We start from the raw sequence: 16,310 nt of genomic DNA, 5'->3' as shown, positions 1-16,310 counted from the left end.
AGTGCACATTAAATACAACTTATTACCACATGATGAGAATGAAAAGCCTTAAATTATCTTATGGCATTATTGTAAATTAAACCCCATATTATATTAAATTAAAAAAATAAACAAATAAATATACAAATACATAAATAATAATACAAAGAAGCAGATGCAACTTTGGCAACATAATCAAGAAATGCTTCAACCCCACTTTACCGTGCATCACTATTGTAACACTATTTATTTATTGATTCTTTTATTTTGCACAGTTTTGGGTTGTAACAATAATGAGGCAACATGTTAGAAAATAGTTATTTTGAGGATTGGGATGCAAACATATCTTTAGATATAATATCTATAGCCGTTATTGGGTGATTGCAGGCAAAAAAATAAAAATAAAATTTTAATGTTACACAAAATACACGTGTTTAGGCTTATATGACAGTGACAGAGGAAAAGAAAAGAAAAAACACAAATTGTGTTGCTGTTCACAACAGAAGCCACATTATCCAAAATACATTTATGTGTTTGTACCACAAAAAGTTGGCAACAAATGAAGTAGCAGTGTAGAAGGTGGCAGCAAAATAAAGAGTTGTGAAATAACAAACAAAAGGAAATGCAAGCATTATAGCTGCTGAACACACGCGTACTCCAAACACTTTCCATGGTTGGCACACTCTTCTGGTAATTGTCTTTTTCATTGCCTATTGGTGATCCATCCAGTAGATAGTTTGCCAAATGTATATCAAAACAATTTCAAACTAGCAATAGATACAGCTGTGGTCAGAAGTTTAGATACACTTATTATGGCAATGGATGTCACAGTAATTTTAGGCTTTAAGTTGTTTATTTAAACCATTTTTTTTCTATGGTGGAATGATTGTGCAGCATGCATCTTTAATTACTTTGGAAAAACAAGAGATGGGTGCACAAGTCTGAATGTCTTTTGGACTTTCTCTAATCGACACAGGGTAAAAACTATGTGTTATTATGCATAATAATTACGTAGTGCTGAAAGTTCTAAAATTTATTTTAGTTTGACAAGGCTAAGGCCGATTCATTTCTTGTTGGTGATCATGATTGACTACAACTGCTAGTTTCTCCTTGCCAGCTTAAAAAGGATTTGTTTGACAGTACACATTGGACGGGCCAATACTGAGACCAAGTGAAAAGTCCAAGGAACTCAGTGAACATCTAAGAAGAATTATAGTTTACAGAAGTTGGAGAGCTCTTTGGGAGGTACTTAAAAAAAACAACAACTACAGATTCAGTTCAAACAGCTGTGCAGAAGTACAAGCTATTCAGATGTCACCACTTTGCCAAGGTCAGTTTGAAGACCTGCACTGTCACCCTCAGATCTTAGAAAAAATGAACTATCCATGAACCACCAAGGGTGAAGACTACCATGAACTAGAAACTGCTAGAAAAACTCAATTGAAATTTGCAGCTATATTCATTCGTAGGCCAAATGCCTTCTGCAGAAAATCCTCTTGGAGATTGGCAATATGCAGCTACATGGGGAGGTAATCTGCCACTACATTAGACTTGCCTGGTCAGTATTGGATGGTGAACCTAAAAGACTGAAATGAGAGGTACCACTGGTTGTCCCTCCACGGAAATGGTGTAAATGAATCAGTGGGCTTCCAAATCAAATTCCCATCCAAATAAATAATATTGGCGTTTCTTCAGTGCCCTCTTGCTGGCTAAGTCTTCCTTTTCCACAGTGAAATATGTCATTTCACGTGGCAACTGGAAATGTTCTTCTCCAGGATTTCCTCGGGCCAGGACTGCTCCAAGGCTGAATGAGGGAGCATCTACTGGCAGCAGAAATCTTCTGCTGAAGTCAGGGCTCCTGAAGACTGGAGAGGGAACACAGGTAGGCTTTCAGAGTATCGAAGGCATTTATTACATGTTACTGGGTTCTTTTGGTCATTGCTGAAAGAGGGACTGGGGTAAATCTTCAACCAGTCCTAGAATGGAATGTAACTCCCTTTTTGTACGAAGCTAAGAGGAATTCCTGGATGGCTTCTACCTTATCCACCTGTGGACACACTTTGCGTCACCCCACTTGTTAGTCAAGGTAGTGCGTCTCCTGCTGTGCACACTCAAATTTAGAAGAGTGTCAGTCACGCCCTTTGGTATCCTTCCAAGGACCTCTGACAGGTGCTCCAGGTGCTCTTCCCATGTATTGCAGAAGATCACCTGCACTGCAGTACTTGCTCCATCACCCTCCTGAAAGTGGGGGTTACCCTGTGCACAGTAAATTGGGAGAGTCCAGCTGGTGTTTGGAAGGCTGTGTATGTTTGAGAGGACTATTTCATTTCCACTTGCCAGTATCCCTTACACAAATCCAGAGTGGCAATGTACCTGGCATTTCCAATCTTCTCCAACAAATCCTCAATGCATATTCACAGCAACTCATCCTTTTTGAAGATTACTACTGGAATGCACCACTCTGAGTGGGAAGGCTCTATCACCCCAATCTTTAACATCTTCTCAACCTCCTGTTGCAATTTTTCTCACCAGTTGTTGTGGAACCCAGTAAGGATGATGCCAGATGGGTCATCCATTCTTTTGACCAAACTTTTGGTCATCCAAACGTTTGGCCGGGCTGGTATTCATGGTGCTGTGCCTGCTGGTCACACCAGTTCTTTTGTTTTTTTGGAGCCTCGTGCAGGTTGATCTCAAACTTCTCGCTGTGTCTTGCCAGTTAATCCATCATTTCGAGTACACACCATGCTAACCCTTTATCCCTTTTAGTGGAGCAAGGCGACATACTACCTAATGGGGAAAGATACCCTGATGGATAGACAAGATGCCCAGTGGGAGGAGCAAATGTGTAAAGGAGGCCTATATCATTAGACTAAATGCGATTACAGTTACTTGTGGGTAACTTGTGGTCAAGCCGTCACGATAAGTTGGATGGCTGAGTTATAGAAGAACTGAGTTTAGAGGATTTGACTTTGTAAATAGTGTATTTTTTTTCTTTTTTGTTTCTTTGTTTGTTTACAAATAGTCCTTTTGTGCACTTTGAGAGGTGGCATAATAAATTACACCTTCAGAAAATCGTTGCCTAGATTTTTCCCCATCACCTATTGGACCAAGGTATAAAAAAACCCATTTGACATATGGTGTGACTGTGGGACATAAGGGGAAAATGTGTCTCCCAGTCCAGCACACAGGGCTTCCAGGTCCACCTTATTTAATTAAATAAGGTGGAACTGTACTTGTTGTAAATGCTGATATCTATATCTTTGGCAATTACAATGCAATGCACAGAAATGGTAGTGTGTCAAAAGAGTGCTGTATGTTTTTAGATTGGAGATAAAAAGTGGGAATAAAACTACACACATGGCAAACCACATTTTAGTTTCTCTAACTTTGTATTTTTTTGTGGTAAGGCAGTAGTTATCATCTCCAACACTGGAAAGCTGGATACTAGCTTTAATCTTTTAACACAAACAAGTATATAAGCAACTTCAGGATCCCCCTGGCAATTTTGCAGTATAGCCTAAAAGATATTGTATGGGGTACGTCAGATGGTGAAATGTATGTATCTCTTGGTTTCTTTAAGTGGCTTCCATTTTTCTTGTATTAACTAGTGTTACATTTCTCTTTTTGGTGGTAGAGGTGATTGAAAATTATGATACTGTCAAAACTCACTGCAAGAAGTTGCCCTGAATCCTCAGCATAGCGTATGTTACCCTGCAATTTTAATCACAACATTGACTAACACAGGGAGGGCTCAAATCACAGATAGAACTAAGAAACTAGCAATGTTCGGCCCCCAACTGATTACCTGCCAGTGTGGCTGTTGGAAATAAAATGATATAACAAACTATTTTTAGTACAACCCACTTACTGGTATTGTACCACTGAAATAACAATCAACAGCATTGTCATACCACAAATAAACACTGTGGAGAAATACAATCTCTGAAGAAAAATTAATATAACTACGGGAATTTCAAATTCAAACAAACAAACAAACACCTAGGAACTAACTTTTTAAATGCATCTTTCATTTCACCTCTGTTTGTGTGTGATTCACAACCCTAAGTTCTTTTAACAAACCCAAAAGTTCTACAGCATACTTAATGTTCTCACTGGTCATGACACAGTGGGCAGAAAAAGGGAATGTTTTATTCTGTGTCCAAGCTAAGGAGTTAAAAAAAGGGGGGGGGGGGAAACTTGTAACTGCCAAGCTTTACATTTTACTGTGAATAAAGGCAAGAACAACCAAGTTTTGAGAAAAAACTGTGACTTCATTTTAAAAAGTATATCCCTCTTGAGCTCAAGTTAGGGTAGTCTGACAATGAATAGTAAAAAACAGGAGTGCCCAAAAATAGGTAAAGACTGAAGAATCTTTGAACCCATTTACAGCAGTGAAGTAGTAGTGAAACTAAACTCAGTCTAGGATATTTTTTATACACAACTCAAGGTTTTTGCTGTTGCTTTTCAATTGAACTAGTCTAATTTGCTTATTTACAGTCATAAATTCATAAATCAAATATTTAAACTGACAAAATTACTTTTACAGTGTAGCTTCAGGCACCAAAATAATAACCAAAGTCCCAATCTATTGGCAAATTTAGCAAGTGGAGGCAGTCAACAGATAACAGGTTTACATGCTCATGATGGTTACCTGAAACTATTAAATGCACTGGTTCAAGCATTGAGTATGATGGCAATTACCTGACCATTTAAAGCAGAGGCTGATACAGAGTGCTGTACACTGAAAAAAATATGTTGTTGGATTTACTTAATTCAATAGTGGACATTGGTTGCACACAGATGTTTTGCTTTGGCAGCAACTTAAACAATTGAGTTAAATTAACACAATTTATTCGTGTTCAACAAACCTGTGCAATTTTTGTTGATTAAATGTGACTTAAACATGTTTTGATGAAGTAATTTGAGCTCAACAGCAAAACAGAGATTTGTGAACTTTTCAGTAGCACAGAAGAAAATGATCCCAGACAAAAACTCTTGACTTTTTAAACCAGTCAACATGCAACACCAGCATCTACAAAGCAATATCAAAAGTTCCTGTTTGACATCAACTTTATGGATATATAGTTTCCAGAACATATATTTTTAAAAAAAAGATACATTTTTCTCATTGGGCCAGTAAATGCATGATGAAAATTATGGCATCCTGGAATCAGTACTCACAGGTAATAGTTGACTGTTTCAATGGATGCAGCATTACTGACCTAATGCAATACATATACAATTTGTAGTTAAAGAATTTTAAAGTTCATACTGTCATCATCTACATCCTTTAGCTTTGTGCCCTGTTCCCCCGATCACTTTGCAAACACTTTCAGCAGACTGTCAGAGAGAAACTCAGCTCCGTCAGAAACCTTAATTGTAAAGGCATGGTTGGGATGCACTGGAATGCTGCATTTTATCTGAAACGACATAAAATTATTTTGAAATAACAGCAGGCACTGTGCTTGGTTAATCATTAATGTTTTGTTGAATAAACCCTGTGTTTCCAGATCTTATGCAATTAAAAAATCCAAAGATGTTTGTTTCTGATTTGCAACCCAACAACCCACAAGTTACAACCTCATTTTAGTTCAAGTGTGCATTAATGTGAGTCCAGTAATCACCTTTCTGACAATACATACAGGTATAAGTTAAACCTTTGGCAGATTTTGGATTTCTCAGTTGTATTAATAGGGTGGTCTGTTTGAGTATGCATGCACCTAATAATTAAAAAAAATCTATTATAATTAAGTTACAGACACCTTAAGCGAAAATAGAATATACTTTCTCACCATAACACCTTGAACCCACAATCCATCAGCTGACTCCTGGTGAAATGCAGAATAGAGGTCATCTCTCAATGTGCAGCAAAAAAAAAACAAAAAAACAAAAACAAAAGGACAGCAGGTGAGGGCAGGAGGGGTAGGGATGTAAGCTAGCATAATGCCGCTGATGATATTAGCTAAAGCTGTTCAATGTCCAAAATCTCACTAACACCACGGTGCAGTAAATACACAATGTAACTGAAGAGTCAGTTGGCAAATCTATTCACACAGAAAACCAAATTATGTTATGAGTGCCTCGTAATTAGGTTTAATGTGATATTACGGCTCTTGTGCCAAAGACAAATTCAAATGAAAAAGCACCAATTCTTTGACAACAGATAAAACAGCAAATAAGCTAACGGCTCTTTTTTAGCATGTTACATGGCGACACTCTAGACGTTTAACTACATTTGGCTGAAATATGGTAAATATTAATTCAAAAAATCTAGACATACCAAAAAACGTAGAGTTGGCTGCTCGATGTGACTGAGATGGATGCCTTTTTTAAACCACGATCCAAAGCCCGCGAGATTAAATCATGCGTGATTTCATGAGATTTAACGTTGCTATCTTATTGACTTACTTCACCTGAACATGATATGAACAATTTAATACACCCTTTCTGCATATCATGTAGTTTTTATACTATATAGTTACATTTAACTTTAAATGGTAAATGGCCTGTATTTGTATAGTGCTTTTCTAGTCCCTAAGGACCCCAAAGTGCTTTACACAACTTGTCATCCACCCATTCACACACAGGTGATGGCAAGCTACATTGTAGCCACAGCCACCCTGGGGCGCACTGACAGAGGCGAGGCTGCCGGACACTGGCGCCACCGGGCCCTCTGACCACCACCAGTAGGCAATGGGTGGAGTGTCTTGCCCAAAGACACAACGGGCCTCGAACCGGCAACCTTCCAATTACAAGGCAAACTCCCAACTCTTGAGCCACGATCGCCCCGTGGCTCAACAGTTAAAAGATGAGGCAATCGTGTTAAATACATGCAAGCTGCTTACATAAATCCAAGAGACAAGAGGCAAGGGAGGGATGTCTAACTACTTGACAAGACTGCTATCTAGCAAAATTTGCTCTGCCCCTGAATTCACTAATACTCAAAGCTGGGAAGCCCAAAAGTGGAGGGCGTCAGTGCAAGCACGGACCGGAAACTCAATGATGGTAGACCGGAAGCACTGACCTGTAGTTTCTTTCCTTGTTTCTCTTGCAAAGCCAATTATGTAATTGTAAAGTGAGCGAAATGAGATCCTCGAAAGAGGAGGCCTCATCCCTGGATGTTAACTGATCTATCATATGATCATTCAAAGAGTTCAGAAACACACCAGCACATTAGCTGGCCAACCTGAACTTGTGATGAGAGTGCGAGATTCAATTATGTGTTCCACCGCACTTTTGTTACTCTGCCTAAGAGCTAGATGCACAGGCACCATGACATCACTAAGAGGATGGTCAAATGTCCCTTAAGCTCTTTAATAAATGTTTCACAAGAACAAGCAGCAACTGTTCTGGATAGCAGGTAAGCCTCTGCCCGCATTAACGCTTTACAAATAACCGATCACAAAAGAAACCTTAGAACCATCATTTCAGAAAGAGAGAGGGGAGCACACAAAAGCCAAAGAGCACAAGAGCAGAAACCATCCACAGCAACCGACCTCTCCCGAAAATGGCTCAAGTGGAGGAAGAACGGCATCACAAAAACAGCCAGTGATGCTGCTCCCTCTGAAGCTCCAGTGGAAGAGACGGGGCAGTGCGAAGGGAAAAAACTTACTAACTTTGACACACTTTATTCAATTAACTGGGTTACATGGTCTAGTCACTGAGTTGTGAGTTTATGTTGGGAACCAAGGAATTGAAGGGCGGGCATGTATTCCCACAAAAAGGCTCCCGCTTATCCACGGCTCTTTTGACCAGGTTTGGTGAGTCCATAGGTTTAGATCAGATTACACTGTCAAATTTAGCAAGGTATGTCTTGGTGCCTGCTCAGTCATCCAGGTAAGTAAATCCCAAAAGGTTGATTCTGTTCGTCTGGACTTAATGTTTTCAGTAGGAGAAACGTTTCATCACTCATCCAAATGACACTGGAAACAAGGAGAAATCTGTTAATTTGCAATTTGTACTTTGACTAATTTGTACTTTTTGCAATTTGACTAAGTGTCTTAGCTGGGTTGTTTACCAGGCTGGTGATCTGATAATCTCGCAAAGACTAATGGCCGCGCTGGTAATTTTGAACGGGTTTGATGGCTTGCAGGTGATCAGAGGTGGAGAGAGAAACTCCAGCTCCACCCCAGCGGGGTGGAAGATAGCAGCTGTTACTCAAAACATACAGCAGGCTCACAAAACCAAGCCACTTATAACATCTACTAGTCTAATACTCCAATCTTTGCAAATTCTGTTACTGCATATGACTATTTTTAGAATTTCTGTTCTAGAAAATTCTTCACAGTATAATATTAATGCTAAACTAGCATTATTTCCTAAATAAATGGCATCCCACTTGAAACAAATGCTTTATATTTGATTTCATATCATGTTGTCAAGTATTCCTCAAGGAAAAGAAATGCCCCAGTACAGTATGTAAAATGATAGAAATCCCAATTGTAATTCTAATTAAAAACTGGAGGCCAGATGTTTTGCTACAGTCTTTTCCCCACAGTATTATATTGGCAGCCTCTAGTCTCTGTATTTTTCAAGAAGCTATTTGGATGCACAATAAAGCAAGAAACATTTCTTTCATTTTCAGCCAGTAGGTATTCATATATAGATGGTGTTTGCTGAATATTTCAACCAAAAATGCCCTTTCAGTCCACAATGTGTGTTTTACTGGCCTGATCTCTTATCATCATTTTCTACTTTATTACCAGCATAGTGAAGACTTTAACACACTGGATTTGTGTGTCTTCTTTATATGCCACATTGCCTCACATAAAAAAAAAATGAATGCAAACACTATTTTTTTATTATTTCTTCCTTTACAATTGTTTCACCACTGCTGATCCAATATAGCATGCCAAGGCTTTTGTTCATTGACCCATGAGATTTTTATAGACACTTATGTTTTATCATATTATTATTTCTTTCATTCTCAGCACTTTAAAGATGAGGATTATCTTATTTTTCTCTTTTTTGGACATTCTCTCATTCCTAAATGACAGCATAGCCGAAATGGACATGACTCACACAACAACACTAGTGCTTGCAGACTGAAATGCAACAAAGTTTGCTTTTTAAACCTGTACTGGCAGCATAGTCAAATGTATCCCTTTCTCCCTTTCTTCATCCTTATCTTTAGATTGTTGATTTATAGTTTTCAGGTTTACTTATGAATTTCTTGTTTTGTTTTTAGGTGTTGATTGTAAAGGTTTAGGCACATACAAAAATGCTTGCTTAGTTGTAGGAAAACATTATGGTCTGGGTTTAAAATAGACCCTTTCACAACATTTACCACATGTTAGAGCGCCTTCTTGGCAGAAGGACTTGAAAGTAAACTTCTGCTGTGTCTTGGTGGAGTATCACATTGCAACTGAAGAACTACAGCTGATGAGGACAGTAGATATTTTACTTATACTTGTTCACATGACTGCATTAGGTCCCCTAATTAAGCACTGATAATTTAACCACAACTAACCTGTGCTGTTTTCTTTTGAGATAGAGCAGATTTTACAGAAAAACATATGAAGACAACATATGAAGTGTATCTTAAAGCATTTAATCAAATTTGAGTCCAGACTTTGACTTTGCCACCCCAAAACCTTCTTTTAATTTTTTTTTGAAGGATTCAAAAGTGGACTTATTGGTGTGTTTTGAGTTGTTGTCTTGCTCCATAAGCTGATTACTCTTTAGCTTCAGGACATGATCTGATGCCAGGGCATTGTTCTTCAGCACTTTGCTGTAGAGAGAAGAGTTCATGGTTTCATTAATTTTGCAGCTCAAAAATATTACAACTGTTGCAACTGTTAATATTACGAAAAAAATAAATAAATAAATACATGATCAGCCCAATTTACAGGTTTTGGATAAAATACAACAAATATTTTATAAAACCCCAAATCAAATATAGCATCCTGTCTCTTGTAGAAGAAAACAGTATCTGTATCAAGACGGTGATTGTGGCAAAGAAATTTGACTACATACGTTATTGTGTCAAGCAGTAAATGTCTTGGTCTATGTTACTGTCATAAACCTGTTAAAAAAATTAACTTGTTGGGTCATTTCATGTCAGACAGTTTAAAGAGTGTTTTTCTTTTTAGCATTTTCAGTAACTAGAATTTACTCATTTATGAAAAACATTTAGACATTGAACTCTTGAACACCTGTTAAAAACCTTGAGATGTGTCTAGACATAAACTGAAGCTACTCAACCACTGATGAGGAATTTAGAAACTGTTGCGATTCATTTAGTGTTTTTGAGTTATTTTTACAATTGTGATGCAGTCATATAATTGCTAATAAAAATAAATAACTGAGTATATAAAGCTTAGTAAATGATGTTTTACCGACTATATTGGATTTTACAGTCTAAAAAAATGCTTCAGTAATGTGCTTTTCAAATTAATGTGTTACTCTTGAAGTTAAATATGATGCTATTTCAAAAACATTAACTAGGTTGCACGTTTACTTTTGTTTTCAGGCAGTGGTAGCTCAGCTGGAACAGGCTTAGCTTTGCTTCAATGGACTACTGTATAGTCAACAACAAACACTTTGCACAACTAGTAAAATTAACTTCAGTTATTGGGGGGGGAAGTATTTTGTTATGATGGCAAAAGCAATATCAAGTTGGATTTTTTTAAAACTAGAAAAGTAATGTCAGGATAAAATGAATGAAGCGCCTTTAAATAAAGTTGTGTGTGCGAGTTCTGATATGTTCTAATAATTCATTCTAAAGATTATTTCAGCCAACATCTACCACCGCTTGAGGAAATTAGTGGCTGTAGCATTTAAAAAAACAAAGGCAAAAAACAACACAAAACAAATTCATCAGTAAATGGTTCAGTTGATTTCATTGGTAACTTAGGTCTAAATGTGTCTGTTTCTAAGGAAACAGCCCATCTACCATCATATGGAAGAATATTGTATGACAAGGTGAGCAACAGTGTTAGTAGTCAGGTACACACAAACACTACTGTCTTTTTATCTCATGTTTGTTGCAAATATGGTGTTTGTTAAGTAGACTTTCACATTTTAGGCATGATAACAAAAAAACTTTGATTTTGACCAGTATCAAAATGTGGAATTTAGACACCATTTTACCAACATCACATAATCAAAACAACAATATAGTCTACTGTCTTTCTCAGTGTAACTCCCACATACAGTATTTCCAATTTATATTATATTTATATTTAAAGTTTTATGTTTTGGACCTTTTGGAAGTTTTACAGATTTTCAGTATTTTATTTTGTGTTAAGACATTTAATTCTTTTATCCCTCAAAATATAGTACACTATTTATTTAAGGGTTATGGATCTTTTTCCATGTGAAAATACACAAAAATGATCCCCAAGAGCCATACATGATAATACGTGTATGTGATCATAGTCTAATTTGCTTAAGTGCCTCACTCTAATGTTTGAACCAACTGGCAAAAGGAATAGGAATTCAAAATGAACAGCTAATTTAAAATGTTAAAGGGAGATAATGAATACCCAAATCAAAATGCAGGAAGTATTTTTGCAATAAGTTTTTTTTTACAAGCATTTTTTCCTCAGATTTCTCTTCTGCAGCCGTGCCAACAGGTTAAAGCAGACTAACTAAATACCAACCTGCATCTTCTATTGTGTTGTTTTATTAGTAGTAACAGCACTGCCTAGCTTCTTGTATTTATTTCATCCATGTTAGACCTCTATGACTAACTAGGTTTGAAGGCAAAATAACTTTATCTTAAGTCCAGCTTGTTGGTCTCTGATTTAGATTGTAAAACGTAAGTAAATGAATGATACCATTTGCGCACCAATTCAAATTGACAGTCTTTATTTACGATTTTCTACATAATTTGAATCTTTATTTAAAAAAAAACAAAAATCAAAATGCTAAGTAGCTTAATTTAATCTCACTATCTCTTTCCCAGTTTCTGTAGATGGTTTAGGGTTAGGAACTGTGCCGTGTGACAAATGACTGGAGGGATGTTTAAAGCCTACTGTTTCTCTATCAGAAGTGTTATTTTTGCTGCTTTTTTTAATCATGTGAATATAATCCAAACCCAGTAGCAAACAAAAACAATGAACACGAAGAAGAAATGCAAACTGCTCTAGCTCTTGGAATTCCTAAACACAAAGCTAACAAGCATGCTCCAATAAGAGGAAGAGTGACATCCATATAGCACATGGAATAAATGTAGCCTACTCAATATGATAAGAAAGCCTTAGGATAAGACATGAAGACATGCTTTCATGACAGTAACAGGATTACTCACTCCCACAGTGCTATATACTCATCATATTCACTAAAGTGTTAATTAATTTTAAAACATCTCCCCATTCGTTGGTTGTTTTGAGTCCAGTCTGGTGAAAATGAAAGTGCTATTTCCATAGCACCTTGTTTTCATACATTTCATTTACACATGGGACGGGTTATATGGATCTTCCTGCCTCTCAATACTCTGCTTGCAAGAGAGCTCTTTCTGTTAATTAACCAAACCACATGGGTCTAAACATAAGTCCAAGTGTCTTCTCTAACTGTAGAGTCTCCTCACTGAATAAAACCTAGCAGCATAGTCTGCATGTTATTTTTCTACCAACATATACTGTCTGTGGTATTCTACAAAGGTGAGGTGAGGGTCAGACTTTGTACAAAAGGAATAAATTCACAAGAATAAGCAAAGCCTTAACCAATGACTGCAGCCAGTCTTGACTTTTTACCGATGCTTTGGCTTTGTCACTGAGCTGACAATCTCTGTATCTCCCTTCAAGAATATATAGCGCCCGTGTTAATGCTAAGCTCCTCGCTGGTTTCATGTATGTCACTGTGTGGGGGAAAAAAAAGGAATTATACATTATATGTAGCGACAACAGAACAGAATCAGGAGCTGCTGGTGGAAATATTACTGCTAAATTGTTCAGTCTTTTTAACTGCAGATCTTAAGTGCACACATACACAAAAACACTCTCTCTCCCACACCCAACGCCTACCACACACTCAGACACCAAGGTAAATCTTGACAGGAGTGACGGTGAGTTGTTCATGTGGTGCTGACAGCTTTATAAACACACATCTTTTAAGTCTCTTCTGATGCCTGTCTGCCATTAGGAAATCAGCTGTCCATTACCACATTTTACTTGTTAGATCATTTCCACCTGACGTGACTAATATTGTTTCTTTTATTTATTTCATTTTTTGAGCTGTCTTTCCTATTGACATGAAAAACATCAAATTTAGAGTTTTACCACAAACTGTGGCTTGTATTGTGTGTTTGCAGAGGTATTAATATGTCTGCAATGATATAGGAACATTATGTTATAGATAATCCTCACTTTTCACTCATCACAAAGGAGGGATTTAAAGTTGTGTAATGAATCAGTAATGTCAAAATCAAATATGTGATATTTTCTGATATTCTAAAACTGTTTTCTTGGCTAAACTGAAAAAAAAAATGGATTAGACCATGCAGAATTACATCACTAGGGATCTTCATATAATTTGCACCAGATTATGGAACGAAATGTAATGGATTAGCAATATATTAAGAAACAACAAAAACATAGACCCCAACATTTTTATACTTGGGAGGTTAATAAAGTTGCTGCTATGATCAACTTGTTACTGTTACAGCAAATTGATGGACGTGATGGACGGTTTCTTTAATTCCAACAACTGATGTGCACAGAAGTAAAAAATGTGTTTAATTATTTATGATCTCAGTCAAAAATATTTAATTTTTTAAAGTTCACCTTCAACAAATGAAAATATGTTCATGTAAATTATTTTTGATTTATTTATTCATTTTGATATTCAGTGACATATTTATTGCAATTTAACATTTTAACCATTTCTCCATGACTAATTATTGTGTCAACTTTTTTTTCATCCATCAGCATAATCATTTACCATTTTTTCTTATATATTCATTTTATTAGACACCTGCTTCAATTGATCAATTTTGCTATTTATTCATTACTTTTAGCTTTTTCACCATTTTATTGTTGAAACCAAGTATCTATTACTTGAGGGTAAATATTCTTAAGACATCCCTCTAGCATTACTGCAGAATTGTTTTAACATTTATCTCTTATTTCTATAAAATTATGAATCTATTCAACAAAAATCAGAAACTATACATCTTTAAACAAATCAGATTTACATTTTTTTTGGTCAAATCTTGCCTTATAAGTTTGTTGCTTGTCTGTCTCTCTGGGCTGAATGGCTAAAGAACAGTGAATTTTTTCTCTTCGCATCAGTGCTCCCTCTATCTGTCAGTTGACCCATATGCTTTGGCTCCACAAGTAGATTTTCTAAATATTTGAATGCATCATATTCTTCAACTGAGTCAGCACAAGAAGGAAAAGGAAAAGAAAAGAAATATAAGAAAGATAAAGGATGCTCTTCCCCACAGCTGACATATCTCACTTTATTTTTATTGCAGTGACATTTAGAGAGTAAAGTCGCTCCAGATCACATATGGCAGAGAACTACTGCTGCACTGATGCCTATGGGCTTAAATCTTGTAGTATGTCTGGCCACACCCTGTGATGGCACAGCGTGTCTGCTCAATCATCTGTCAAAAGGAAAAACTGACTGGGATGTGACAAGAGTTTCCCCAACTTTGAACATTTGTATCTATAGAGAACATTGTGGGAAAAGTTTTTTTTTTTTTTTTTTTTGCCCATTATCATTCAGTATGGATTTGCTCTTCAAAGTATATACTGACAGCATTTTCACCTCATTTTTTCTGCTTTTGATGTCCATTTCTGTTGCGTGTGTGCCACCTTGCTTCTTCATGTTGTTGAGTCTGTATTTGTCGTTTCTCTGTGTATGCCTCCTCTGAAAGTATGTGTTTGTGGGAGGAGGGACGGTGCTCCAGGTGTGGTTTATGATAAGAGAATAGATGTAAATGTATACAGATCACATCCACATGCTGTGTTGCTGTGTGCTTGTGAGAGCAAACAAACCACAAGCTTAGAATTCTAACATTCCGTCTGCCTAAGAGTATTCAAGCTTACAAAAGCTTCCAAGTTTTTCAGCATCAGTTGACGTAATTGGAAATGGGTCCTGAAAACATATTTTCTGGAGTACTTGCCAAGTTCTTAATTGATGTTTGCTGAATGTGCTGGCTGGACTAGGTCAGCTTTGAAATAAATCAGATAAAGCCAAGTATGAGACTGTAGTATTCAGGGTGCTGGCCACAGACAATGTGCTGGCTAGATTGTGCATGGTGGGCAGGCCCTTTTGGGAAATTTGATGGCATAATCTGCCTTTCTTCTGATGCACCTATTACCCTTCCCTTGTCCTCGTTTTTTCCTCACATCATAATATGGCCACCAGGAAAAAGAGAATGGGAATCAAACCTGCCTGCGCTCTTTAAACTGGCTAATAAAGACATCAAATGCAGTGTTTTAGGCTACACTGAACCAGTTATACCTGAAATAGACAATAGAAATGTTAAATCATGGCCTTGGTCTGTCTCAGCTCTCTGGTTAAATAAAAGCATGAATATGAATGCCAGATATCCTCATAAAATCGTTTTGAGTGAAGCTTTAACAAGGTCACCATCAGTGTTGGTCAAGTTACTTGAAAAAAGTAATCAGTAACTAATTACTGATTACTTCCCCAAAAAAGTAATCCCGTTACTTTACTGATTACTTATTTTCAAAAGTAATTAATTACTTAGTTACTTAGTTACTTTTTAGAAACACGATTTACAACCTGAAGAGGTGATAAAGCGATAGATCTTTCAGCCCAATTCTACTTTTTCTACATAATCCATCATACAAAATGTAATCAAATGGAAAAGTCTCTTTTTTTAACTTGTTTTATTAGTTTTAATCTTTTAACTTTATGCATCAAGCAAAAATTTAATTATATACAACATTCTCTGACTTGAATAAATTAGTTTAACATTTAAACCTATTTTCTACACATTCCAGCACATAAAATAAAATATTTTTTGTGTTTACACTCAGTCTTTCAAATAGATGCAAGTAAAACACAGCAGAAAATAAATAAAGTCAAAGACTCAGCGGTCCTGTTGCTTTATTTTCACCTGTAAAGCAGGAGTGGAGTAGGTGGAGGTTTACCCTGGTGCAGGTGTTGTAACGTCGGGTTGCGTTTAGTGGTTGAGAGGAGGCGGCAAAACACTTAGCAGGGTAGCCAAAAGAATACACACTCACGCTGGCGTTGGGAATTCCACAGTGTGTTCTTTAATATACCTTCTCTTCATCAACCATATAAGCCCGGTTGAACGGCTGCAGCTTAACAAACATAGTGCACAGTGTTCGTACAACCCATAACGTTGCAAACAAAGGTGTCTGGAGAGGTAAAACATAAAATCCGTCCCT

General features: G+C 36.8%; 1 protein-coding gene across 1 annotated transcript in view; it reads left to right on the top strand.

The window, feature by feature from the left end:
- Positions 1-2,157: 2,157 nt before the first annotated feature.
- pcdh1a (protocadherin 1a) overlaps positions 2,158-16,310 on the top strand; it is a 112,205-nt gene continuing 98,052 nt past the window's right edge. The window contains exon 1 of the mRNA XM_040014629.1: positions 2,158-2,170. The gene's annotated coding sequence lies outside the window, so the exon portion shown is untranslated. The remainder of the gene's footprint in view (positions 2,171-16,310) is intronic.

The sequence above is a fragment of the Simochromis diagramma genome, unplaced genomic scaffold, assembly GCF_900408965.1.
Source record: "Simochromis diagramma unplaced genomic scaffold, fSimDia1.1 OVJJ01000676.1, whole genome shotgun sequence".
Lineage (NCBI taxonomy): Eukaryota > Metazoa > Chordata > Actinopteri > Cichliformes > Cichlidae > Simochromis > Simochromis diagramma.
The sequence above is the reverse complement of the archived record's forward strand: the minus strand, read 5'-3'. Positions and strand labels throughout refer to the sequence as shown.